The sequence below is a fragment of the Vigna umbellata genome, chromosome 11 (assembly GCF_029865625.1).
Source record: "Vigna umbellata cultivar VRB3 chromosome 11, Vumbellata_1.0, whole genome shotgun sequence".
Lineage (NCBI taxonomy): Eukaryota > Viridiplantae > Streptophyta > Magnoliopsida > Fabales > Fabaceae > Vigna > Vigna umbellata.
Genome location: NC_142175.1, coordinates 1,323,775 through 1,335,326, shown reverse-complemented (window position 1 = coordinate 1,335,326; position 11,552 = coordinate 1,323,775). Strand labels below are relative to the sequence as shown.

General features: G+C 32.5%; 1 protein-coding gene across 6 annotated transcripts in view; it reads right to left on the bottom strand.

Annotated features, from left to right (window-relative positions):
• Nucleotides 1–10,662: 10,662 nt before the first annotated feature.
• Nucleotides 10,663–11,552, bottom strand: part of LOC124822487 (chromatin modification-related protein EAF1 B-like) — a 29,959-nt gene continuing 29,069 nt past the window's right edge. For 5 of the 6 annotated variants that reach the window (XM_088101918.1, XM_088101919.1, XM_088101920.1 and 2 more), the window contains exon 23: nucleotides 10,663–11,072. The gene's annotated coding sequence lies outside the window, so the exon portion shown is untranslated. Of the gene's footprint in view, nucleotides 11,176–11,552 lie in introns of all 6 variants that reach the window. The other variant, XM_088101917.1, reaches the window with a different exon arrangement.

Genomic DNA, 11,552 nt, shown 5'->3' with positions numbered 1-11,552 from the left:
TATATATTATAATAATATTATATATATATATATATATATATATATATATATATATATATATATATATATATATATATTTAGATTTTATGATAAAGTTGAATAGACGTGGTATAATAGATATATTTTTATAAAAGATTGGTAAATTTGAGATTTTGGTTTCTTTTTATTAAAGTGACTACTATGGGAGAATTTGGTATATTATAATACTTAAAAGAATAAAAACATGAAATTATGTATTTTTGTTTTATAATAAATGGTAGTATACGTGTTATCATATAATTATATTAGAGATAATATCGTATTAAATAATATACTTTTTTTATGCAATAAAAGTATTTTATTATGTCATATTGACGTGGTAATATGATCTATTTATTAAGTTTTTGGGAAGTTGCATGGTGTATGATTCTTAATAAGTACAATTTTCGAAAAGAAAAATGTTGAGTTGGGATAAGATAAAAAAAAAAGTAATTATCTAGAAAGATGGTGGATCTGAGTATTATGAATTAAAATAATAAAATATAAGTATTATAGAAGTGATGAATACCATAAATGATTAGAGTTTCTTGTTATGAATTGGTGATCATGGGTTCAATTCTTACTGTGTGCATAAAATGTGTTTTATTTATTTTAAGCGAGCATGATGATGAAGATGGGGAGAGAGATGAGATGGATATGTATATATTCATTCTTGTTTTTTTATACTCAATTAAAAAAAACTGAATATTATTCATACCAGTATCCGTACCTTTTTAATGTAGGAATTTTCCGTCAAAATAGAAACAGAGTTTGAAGAATACTCATAAGAACATGTTTCAATGTCATCCCTATTCTTGTGTGCCTAAACGATTTGTTTGGATTAGTCTTCATCTAAATTGTCGTATAAGACCATTTAGATGTACATTTGGATATTGGATAGACAAAAATATTCATTAATAATTATTAATAGATATCCTTAATGAATACGGATATCATCACGGATATTCGATGATATATATAATAGAATTAATTACATTAAACAGTTAACAATGCAGTCTTACACTAAAATTAAGGTTCAAAAGCCGAACGGCTTAAAGTACAGAACTAAATACATAATACAGAAGTATCGAAAGTTCAGAACGAACGGTTTTACAAAATCAAATAACCGAACGTCAAAACTAAAACAACTATTCTCTAAAATAAACGGGCGCTCTAGGGCTCGTCTTTAACTTCCACGTCGACTAAGTTCTCCTCTTCAATAACGTCCTCCAAAGTAGCCTCACCTTCTGCTCACATCCACGCGGATGATCATCGCAATGACAGGACGGACGTACAGGGACGAGAGACAACACAAAGGAAAAACGATAGGGTAAACTTATGTAATTTAATTCATACATCAACATATAAAATAAACATTCCAATCCACACAAGCATATAGTTCAACATATAACATCATACGAAATCTATTACTAGACAGACCGTCCGGACTGTATGAATCTGTGTAGCTACAGGCGTTCTTGCACCCGAGTGATGTAGTAACTAGAATACACTCAACAACTGCCACTCGAGGTTAGCCCTATCCAAAGTACCCCTAAGGACTAGGACCTCCTATCGTTCCCACACATGACCTACCCCCTCTACGTGAGGACGAGTACTCACGGAACATCAGGATGAACTGCCAGCATTAGCATAACCACAGTCATACTTTACCAAATCCAATATTTAATATAGGAGTCGTTCCTCCCTGGAACGCTCGTTCAAATTCCATAATCGTATAATCATTCCATATACTGTTCACCCTTCAAAATCTTGTACTTTATTATCATTATCATCTTTAGTTTCAAAAACATAAAATAACGAACGTTCAGCCCTCTGAAGAACGAGGACGAACGATAAGAAAATGGACTGAATGAACTAAGAAATCTGTAACGGACGTTACTTTCTACGGGGGTCAGTTAAGTGAACTGACTCGTTTGGGTTTACACTGGTACTTAAAGAAATTTCATTATGGAGACCTTAGACCGGATTCAATGTAAGGAAGAGAACCAAGAATATTAAGAACTATCTTTGGAGTAAATCTCATACGGTAGACCGATGCCAGTAAATGACCGAACGTCAAGAAAAAGGGAACTATTATTATAGTTTGGACGAACGTTATTTTATCGAGGTTGATTATACAAAAATACGAGCACTTGGTATAAGACCGAACACTACTTAGGACGGACGCTAGGTATAGGACCGAGCGTTATTTATTACGAACGCTAGGTGTAAGACCGAGCGTTACTTATCACAAACGCTAGGTATAAGACCGAGCGCTACTTTATGACGAACGCTAGGTATAAGACCGAGCGTTACTAATTTTTAAAGTATAAGAATATAAATGTATTATTACTTTATTTCAGGTATACGGATACACTAGACTGAGCCGAACGCTCAAACCTAGTACTTCACAGGAGGACGCTCGTTCTCGACCAGAGTTCTTTCCGAATGAAAGAATTCCATTTTTAAACTGTTTAATAGAAAACCGAACGGTAGAGGACCGTTCGATGACGAGCGTACTTTATCATAGTAAGAAATGTCATATTCAGATTTTTCATCTATTTTACAACTCACATTTTAACATATCCATTCTTATCTTATAACTTAATATCAAATATCAATTTACATACTTTACAGAATTCCACATTTATAATTCATACTTCATAGTGGTAACTTATATTCGCATTCATATATGTCAACATCATCATACATGTCAATCAGCATGCATCATAATCATTTAATCAAATCAGACGAACGTTCATACAAAGCATAGCATATGAATTAAATCAAATAAGCTTCCCTTACCTGGATTTGTGAGCAACTTGTCCTAAACGCAAGATTTGTGGCTCGTCCAACTAACGTTTTTCTACCCTCAATGATCACTTAACTCTTCCAAATCAAATCTAACCACAAGAAAATCGAAGTACTTAGACTACATCCCCGCATGCAACCATAACTTGGTTTTGCATGAAACCTAAGAACGAACGACTAAGGGAAGAAACTTACCAGTTTCAAACGTGAACTTGTTCGGTTTAATGGAAAGCTTAGGACGCCGGGATCTCTTCTACGGTCTCTGAAAGTTGATCGGAGAAAAGGAAAATGAGTTACGGTAGAGAGAAGATGGAGGCTTTCTAGAGAGAAGGTGGAGAAAATGAAAAGTCAGTTTTTAGGAGGAAGAAGGGTGTCTGCAGAGAGTGGGAAGAAGGTTTTCAGAAAAATCAGTTTTCTCCCCAAGGTCAAACGGACGCACTCTCTCATACGGACACCTGTCTTCCACTACTGAATTCAGAATGTTCCATTTTGACACTTGGCAGTTGCGCGTCAGAGTTAGTGAGTGGGTTTTTAATGGTCTGAGCAGGGTTTTAGTGCATTAATTTTTGATTTGACAGGTGGTTTACGGTGTTAAATTTCCAAGGTCTTACAATACCCATTAATAATAATTAATTAATTGTGTTTGAGTATTTTTTTTTAAATTGGTTTAAATAAATAAATCATATAAAAAATATTAATTATTGAAAAAAATTTATTTTATCTAGAACTATGAAATTTAAGTTATTTAAAAATATAATGATATTTTAAAATTTATATTGGTGCAACTCATTTAAAATTGTTTCTTTTTACAAACTAACTTTTTTTGCATTAATACTTGTAATTTTATTTGAATTGTAATTTAAATTTATTTTTTTATGTAAGTTTATATTTTAAAGACTATTTTTTAAACAATTTTTTTAAATTAAAAAAATATTATAAAAATATTCACACCATGGATATATTCGAAGTATAGAAAAATATTTTGGTAACGGGTAGCGAAGACATGTAGCGCTATTGAATCATGTATATGTTGAAGAATATGTCTTCCATGTGAGCTAGTTATATACAAATGCAAGATAAGATTATATGTTTTGCTAAGGGTGTCCCTATTTTAACATGATTTAAATAAATATTGCCTAAATTAACCATCCAATCAAGTAGAAACTAATTAATCAAATGAATTAATAAAACTAATAATAATTAAAAGGTATGTGAAAGGGTATTTGTCAGTTGATGTAACATTTAATATAATCAACAATATAATATATATAATGCTTTCTAAAAAAATTATATAATTTTGTAATCTTAAGCATAGTTTTTTAAAAGTTTGAGCACATGAATAAACCATAATTCGTCATATACATTATATTCTTTTTGTTTCTAACATCTACATTTTAAAACCTATTTTCACTGTCTTCACTATGAAACGATAATGTCCATATATAAAGTGAACAAACTATTTCATGATATGAAATTTCATAGATAACAAGAGATTATTTTCAAAGATATTTTCTTAGACCCAATGTCTGGCCAACGAACAAATAAACTAATTGACTCACTTAAAAATATAATTTTAAATCTAAAAAATAAAGGAACAAATATCTACTTTTAAAATTTAAATAATATTAATTAGTAAATAAATTTAATTTTTAGATTAATTGAATTAATATATATATAAATTATTACATATGTATATCTAAACTAAAAAATATATTTAGTTTTTAAAATATAATAATTGTTTAAAAAACCAAGTTAATTTAGTATGGGATAGTAAATATACCTCTGATTCATAAGTATTATTCAAACTCATTCATATTTTGATAAAAAAATTCTCACATTAACATGGTATATACCAAGATTATAAATATGAATAATATTTGATTTTTTAATAGGTTATGAGAACAAGATAAATATATATCTATCCCTAGATTACATAAACTTTTTAAAGCCTTCATTTTCAACAAATCCAAAAAAAAAGTTCACCAATTATTATCATTATAGAAAGTACAAGAGTTTCCTCTTGGTTGAATTTAACGTTTGGAATTCATGACCTTAGTTTCACTCTCACATCTTTTTCCAATACCTAATATCTTTTTGTTTTTTTGTCAAGATCCCTATTAGGGCTAAGGTTCATATAAGAACCATTTGAATGTTTAATCAAGCTAGTGTTAGCCTTGTTATAGCAAAACTTAGCAACCTATAATTTTGATTAAGTGATTAATACAAAGCATAGAATATGAAGATGATGTGTATGATAGACTATGAACAAACTATACAGAAAAATTGCAAGTACCTCGTATGAAAAATAACAAACTACAGTCTTGATATAAGCATATTTCAACTATGGTCCAACTTTATCCCAATATGGGATGCACTTTTACTTTGATTTGGAATAAATATCTATACAATCAAGGAAAATAAGTACTACTAGCTATAAATGATATTGTATGAGAAGAGAAGAATAATTAATGTTACTCATCGGTCAGAAAAGGAATTGTAGTGACTACTTAATCAATTTTTCTCTGTGTTGTGTCCTAAAGCTTTATAATAAATTGTTTGTGTTTATTTAGCAAACTAGTGAAAAATATTTAACCTTATAAACATCAAAAGACATTACCTCTCTCTATTGAGCAAAAGCTGTTATTTGATGATCTTAAGCCAAGAGTGGCTTATTTAAAAAAGTGGTTTGTTATGAAAGAGTATTTGACAAGATTACCTAAGAGTGACTATGATATAAAAGAATAGGTTTAATCCTTTTCGACATCCCTATTTATGTATGAATGTCTCAATTGGGTCCTCGTTTTCTAAAGTGTATCAAAATGGTCCTTAATTTTGAAAATTGATATCAATTGAGTCCTTTCCGTTAAGTTGGCTGGACGACGTTAAAAAAATTGATGAGTGGATGTTGAGATGACGAACGAACGCTCGTCCACCAGCGAACGAATGCTCGTCCATCAGCGAACGAACGCTCGTCGACCACCGAACGAACGGTCGTCCAGTGTGGAACGAACGGTCGTCCAGCAGTAAGAGGTCGACGAGCGTTCGTTCGCTGGTGGACGAGCGTTCGTTTGCTGGTGGACGAGCGTTCGTTCGTCATCTCAGCATCCACTCATCAATTTTTTTAACGCCGTCCAGCCAACTTAACGGAAAGGACTCAATTGATATCAATTTTCAAAATTAGGGACCATTTTGATACACTTTAAAAAACGAGGACCCAATTGAGACATTCGTACATAAATAGGGATGTCAAAAAGGATTAAACCAAAAGAATATTCAAGTCTTTTAGCTGAGAGTGATGAAGTGTCATAAATACTTGGTGGGATTAGCCATGGATAGCTACCATCCAAAATAATACTCGTACAAGGTCACTTAAGAGTGACTACGATCTAAAAAATTCTTAACTAAAAAAATGTGAAGTTTTTAAAAGTCAAGTTATTTAACATATATAAACCTACCATCTAACTTCATGTATTTAAACATATTTATTACAAAAATTGTAATCAAATCTTCATTCTTGCCCTTTTGTTTTTCACGAGCCTTGTATGATTTTCCATGATACTTGCAAAATGCATTGTCATTCACCATTCTATAATGAATCAAGCCTTTGAAGTAGTCTGTAAGTTTTCTCGAGTCCTTGATATGGTTCAAATGTCTAAATGTATAAGAACCTCTAACATTGAAGGTGATTAAACTTTTAAATAATACATATCCAGTAGGGCTTTTAAAAAGATGTTACTAATAGCATGTATCTTGACACATTCATACTTCCAGTCCTAATATTTTTCATTGGTTAAATATGTTTTTAGTCCCTTAACTATCACACGATTTTGGGTTTAGTCCCTACTCGAAAGTTTTGTTCATTTTAGTTCTCGTAATTTTGAAACTGTTATAAATAGTCCCTAATTTTGGATGGCGTTAACTTTTGTTTGACGTGGCTAACGGCCAGCCCACGTCCGATGCCAGATATGAGTTTATTTTCTGTCACATTTTCTTTTCTTTATATTGATGAGATTAAATCATTGGCACGTGAGGTTTATGAAATCAGATTAGCAATTAGGGTTCATAACTTACTTTTTTTCAATTGGGGAAAACTAGGTTTTCTCCAACCATTGTATTCCAACCATTGTACTCGAAACATTGTACTTGAGTCATTCTATCAAGGTGCACATTGCGGTGTTCCTTGCGATGGTCGTGAAAGAAACGTTGGGTGTGAAAGATAGGCGAAAGCAATCAAGGTAAGTTATTGTTTTTGTTTTTTGCTTATGGTTGGTCCAATTTGGGCGTAAAATGTTGATGTCTAAGTGTAGGTCTAGAAATGGTTTTCGACGTCTCTTTACATCACATGGGCAACTTTGTTAATAATAAGGGGCTACAGTATGTTGGAGGAGAGATACACGTGATGAAAGGAGTTGATCCGGATCGTTGGTCGTATTTTGAAGCAGTTGGAATGGTTAAAGAATTTAAGTATGATGCAGACTTCAAGTTATGGTGGAAGGGGTCGAAACAAAAGTTGATGAATAATCTCAGAATACTGAGTGATGATAAGGAAGCACTGTACTTGGCTAACTATGCAAAGGAGAATAAGGAAGAGGTAGAAATCTATGTTCAACATGTTCGTAGTGAGGCAGTGGAAGTTTAGTTTCTTACTTGTGATGAAGAGGCAGATGAAGGACACATAGAGGAGAAGGAGGAAGTGGTTTCCAAAGTGGGTGACGAAGAGATTAATTTACATCAGGAAGAAGTGCCTGAGATTGTAGAAGAGGGTGGAATGTGTCTGGAAGTAGGTGATGGTGCTGAGGAATATCATTCAGAGGGTGAATGTGTTGAACAACAGGGTTCACATGTTAATGTGCATGTAGAAGAGGTTGAAATGGGTGAGAAAGAGGAAGAGTGTGATGGTGGTGAGGAACAAGATTATCTTCATGAAGAAGAGGAAGGGGGGAATGTGGTTGAGGAGGAAGTAAAAGCTTCAGCTGAAACATGGTTGGATGACAGTGAAGAGGAAAGAATGGAAAATGATGATGATGGGTTTGGTGTTGAGAATGATTGAGTGGACCAAGTTCGTAGAAACATTAATCCAGTTTTGGATATGTGGAATAGAATGAAAGAAAAGAAGAAACGTGTGAGTAGAAGAGGCAATGTTGGGGAAGGTTCATTTATAATGAATGAAGAAGTTGGAGAGCATGACATCAATGAAAAATACAATAGTGATGAATTGGATTCAGATGTAGAAAGTGATGAGGATGTGAGGTTCAAAAGGGGCAAGTTTCAAAAGTATAGACAAGATGATATGAACAAGAACTTCAAGGGGCACTTCAAGTGTAGGACAATTTGGCAACAACAGGGGAACTTCCACTGCAGGAGGTTCTGAAGCACAACCAGCTCCATCAACGTCATAAGGTGGAGGAACATCAATAAGGGGAAGGGGGACTTCTCAACCAAGAGGACCTCCAACAACATCACAACCTGGAACCAGTGGCAGTGGAGGACGACCTGCATCAACTAACCAAGGTGGAAGAAGAACATCCTCGTGACTACTGCATAACATCTAAGGTCCCAAGCTTGTACCAATTGAAGATTTAGTGTAGCCAAACGTTATTTTTAATGTATTTTGCAAGTCACTATCACCCACTTAGGGAACATTAGTAGTGGGTACAGTCAGTTTTTATCATCTAGCAACATATGTAATTGTATGGCACCACTTAGGGAACAATAGTAGTGCTTGCACAATATTTTTGTCAGTGGTAAGGGACCATTTAAATTACTTATCTTATTTAATAGTATGGGACCACTTCAATTGTTTTTAATTTGTTGAATTCCAACTTTATTTATTATGTGTTGTCTGCTGCTATCTTTTTCCAACTTTATTTATCATGTTCTAATTCAAGCAGGATACTCTGATGCGTTGACATTGCAATACAATTAAACTGATTCCATTAGTCATATAACAAGCACATTTGTATTCTGTTAAAGACATCATCAAGGACAACAGTAACATCATCAAGCATAATTTGGAGACATACTAAAGTACTTCATTTTATTGAACCATAATTCTTAACTACAATTCATCTTAAACAAAAACATCATACAAAAGAAAATTGTTAACGCCCATGACAAAACAAACAACAACAAAATCATTTTCCGAACTTTTTTCTCTTGCTCTAATTTCCTCTTCAGCTTGTTGTTGTTCTTCCTTAGATCCAGTACAAGTTTTTCATTTTCCAAAGACATTTCAACTTCTTCACGTTTTCTTTCAAAGCTTCCTTCAATTTCAGAATGTCCTTCATCAACCCATTCAAAGTAATTACAACTTGAATTACTCTGCAATAAAAAAAACACACCATTAATAAAAAATTCAGCACATGAACAGAAGGATTTAGTCACTTACTGCCCAATTTCTACATCGGTAAAATAGTCTTCCTTTGTTCTTCAAAGTAGTTGCCTTCAAAAGCAACAATGTTTTCCCACAACCACACAATCTAGCTGGTAACCGAGAAGAAGATTCACAGCTTTGCGACTTTCCCGAACCAATCGTCCTTCGCATCCAACCATTTCCTCCACTGTCACCTTTCATTTCACTACAACAAAGAAATCCCATCATCAACTTACTTCCCACTATTCCCACGAAAACCCTATATCCCCAATCGTATGAACTTACCTCCTGAACAAGATGAACTCCAACTTTCACATGTTCAGCTTTCTTCAAACCTTCAAATGTGAAGCTAGGTTGAACAAGACGAACAACACACTTGCTTCAGATCTCATTTATAAGAGATGATGAAGCTAGGTTGAACCAACTAATACACAATGCACAAACTTAACATACTTAATCTGATTTCTAAAATGAAAAAACCAACGTGGCAGAGAATAAAAAGGGAACCTGGCATCAGACGTGGGCTGACTGTTAGTTACGTCAAACAAAAGTTAACGTCATCCAAAATTAGAGACTATTTATAACAGTTTCAAAACCACAAGGACTAAAATGAACAAAACTTTCGAGTAGGGACTAAACCCAAAATTGTGTGATAGTTAAGGGACTAAAAACATATTTAACCATACTTTTCATCAATTAATATATATTTATACGTAAACAAATTTGTAAGAACTACTTTATATGTTTAATTTCTACTTTAATTAATAATAGATTATAGAAAAATGTCAGTTTCTATATTTTTATCTCAAAACACTGCGGAGAGAAATTAGAATGTATTTATACATAAACAAATTTGTAAGAACTCTTTATATGCTTAAATTCTAATTTAGTTAATAATAGATTATAGAAATATTTGTCATTTTCTATATTTTTATCTCAAAATATTGTGGAGAAATTTATCTAAACAAGCCCTTAAAATTAGAAATGATAAAACACACCAGCTCAATCCATTTGGACTTCCCTCAAAATAAACCCACAAAAAATTAAAAAAAAATAATAAAATTAGTTTTAACTAACAAATTAAGTTAAGGAAAATATAAAACTTTAGTAATAGTCTGAACTTTTATCAGTATTACAAAAAAGAAATATATAAAGTAAACTAACAATAATAACATAACATACTTTTATTTTTAAAGAACATTAAATATTAAAAAGCTACATATTAAAAACATTAAATTTAAATTCTTAAAATACTTTGTATTTCATGTATGATCGAAACCCACAAAATGGATCATGACAAGCTGGTGAGCTGAATCTCCTAACCCAACGAACCACTTTTCTATCCTACTTAAAATTCATGCTGTTGTTGGTTGATACACACTTGGAATAAAAGGAAAAGCTATTGGGACATGTTTCATTAAAATGATTACAAAATTGAGAAGTTGCATATATACAGATGGTAGTACCAAGACATCATTGGGAAACTTGTATTCACAAAAGCTTCAATTGGCTTTTGCCAATAAAAATGATTATCTAGAGTAATAATACATTCACTAATCTAGTAAAACAAAAATAAACTGTTTCTCTGCACATGAGAAAGTAAAACAAAAAAGGAAAAGGAGGGGAAAGTACAAAGGACCCAAGAGACGATCCTATACAAAAAGACCTCTATACTCGTCTCTTTTCCAAAAATCAAAATGGGGGGTCAACCTTCTAAGAACACTATTAATATACAAGATTTGCCAAACAAGAACATGATTAGCCATGATGCCTGCCAATATAACTTCGGTTAGTACATCAACAGGATCTATGCAGAAACAACGAATATCTGTTTCCATATTCCACAGTCCCCATGAATAATCAGCTTCATCTGCACAAAACCCCACAAATGAGGTCTGTTTTTCTTTTGTCATCTTACAGAAAAAAAAATACACAAGTCCGCCTAAAAGGAAAACTTCGCAAGACTACCGTCACTGGATTCATGAGAAAATTAAACACGGATAAGACCGCAATATGAATAAATATGAACAAATAAATTACTTATATGACACTATTTCTATAAATATGAACAAATATCATTAATAATGAATTTAAAATACATTTCTGCTAAGAGATGTAATCATGCAAATCGATAAAACCATTGACATGCCTTGGCGAGTTAGCTAATGACAAGACATGACAGCCTCCTTAACCAAGTGGTGAGGAGTTAACAGCTTTCAAACTCCTGAGGTGATAAAGCTAAGGTTTCAGAAAAGGAAGAGTGACTTGATAACTGGTATGACTAGATTTAAATTCTTATTTTTGCTTGAATAAAAATATTTTTTATTTTAAGTAACCTTTTTTCGCATTA